This window comes from Oncorhynchus tshawytscha, linkage group LG30 (genome assembly GCF_018296145.1).
Source record: "Oncorhynchus tshawytscha isolate Ot180627B linkage group LG30, Otsh_v2.0, whole genome shotgun sequence".
NCBI lineage: Eukaryota > Metazoa > Chordata > Actinopteri > Salmoniformes > Salmonidae > Oncorhynchus > Oncorhynchus tshawytscha.
This window is the reverse complement of record NC_056458.1, coordinates 7,564,305-7,565,580: the sequence shown is the minus strand read 5'-3', so window position 1 is coordinate 7,565,580 and position 1,276 is coordinate 7,564,305.

Genomic DNA, 1,276 nt, shown 5'->3' with positions numbered 1-1,276 from the left:
ATGTCTCAACAGAGAGAGGAGCAGTACAGATGGAGAAAGAGGAGGGGCTAACTCACTGTGTGCATAGACAATGGAAGACCTTGTGTATAACCTCTGGGTCTCTTCTGTACGGCACACACAGTCAGCCCGTACAGTAGGGCAGTTCTAAATCCACCCGGCTCTTCTCCAAAAGCACTGGGCGGTCTGCCCTGTTTGTAAATGGCCAGGCAGATTCCATGCTGAATGTTCTCTTAAGGCACAACAGCAGAGTCCTTAGCTTCAGCGCTTTAGTGTTAAGAGCACCACAGCCAATTCTCTGATCACTCTTCCAAATAAGACCCTCAACAACCCACACACAGTGTTCTCACTGGCCTGTGTGTGTGTGTGTGTGAGAGAGAGTGTGTGTGTGTGTGTGAGAGAGAGTGTGTGTGTGTGGACTGTGAGGATTAAATCTCTTCCTCTCTACCACTCTTTCTCTGCCTCTTTCTTTCTCTCTCTCTTTCTTTCCTCACAAATTAAGGCTACGTATATATAACACGTCTAACAGACAAAATGGCCTATACAAATATATATTTTTAATGACGATTTATAACAGGAGTTAGAGCCTGTAAAATGTAATATCTCTTCAACAATATTCCATTGCTTTGTTTGGGTAAACTTTCTCTTGTGTTCAGGGATTTGTTTTGGTCCTTGACCATCGATTTGCCCTTCCACAACACACAGTCCTGACACACAAACACACAAAGAAACACATAATGACTGAGATGTAGCTGAGCTATAACTGAGAAATATCTGAGATATAACTGAGATATAACTGAGAAATAACTGAGATATAACTGAGAAATGACTGAGATATAACTGAGATATAACTGAGATATGACTGAGATATAAATTAGCTATAACTGAGAAATATCTGAGCTATAACTGAAATATATCTGAGCTATAACTGAGATATAACAGATATGACTGAGCTATAACTGAGCTATAAAACATATAACTGAGATATAACTGAGCTATAACTGAGATATAACAGAGGTGTAACTGAGATATATCTGAACTATAACTGAGCTATAACAGATATATCTGAGATATAACTGAGATATATCTGAGATATAACTGAGATATGACTAAGAAATATATCAGATATAACTGAGATATAACTGCAATATATCTGAGCTATAACTGAGATATAACTGATATGACTGAGCTATAACTGAGCTATAACTGAAATATAACTGAGATATATCTGAGATATATCTGAGATATAAGTGAGATATATTTGAGATATAACTGAGAT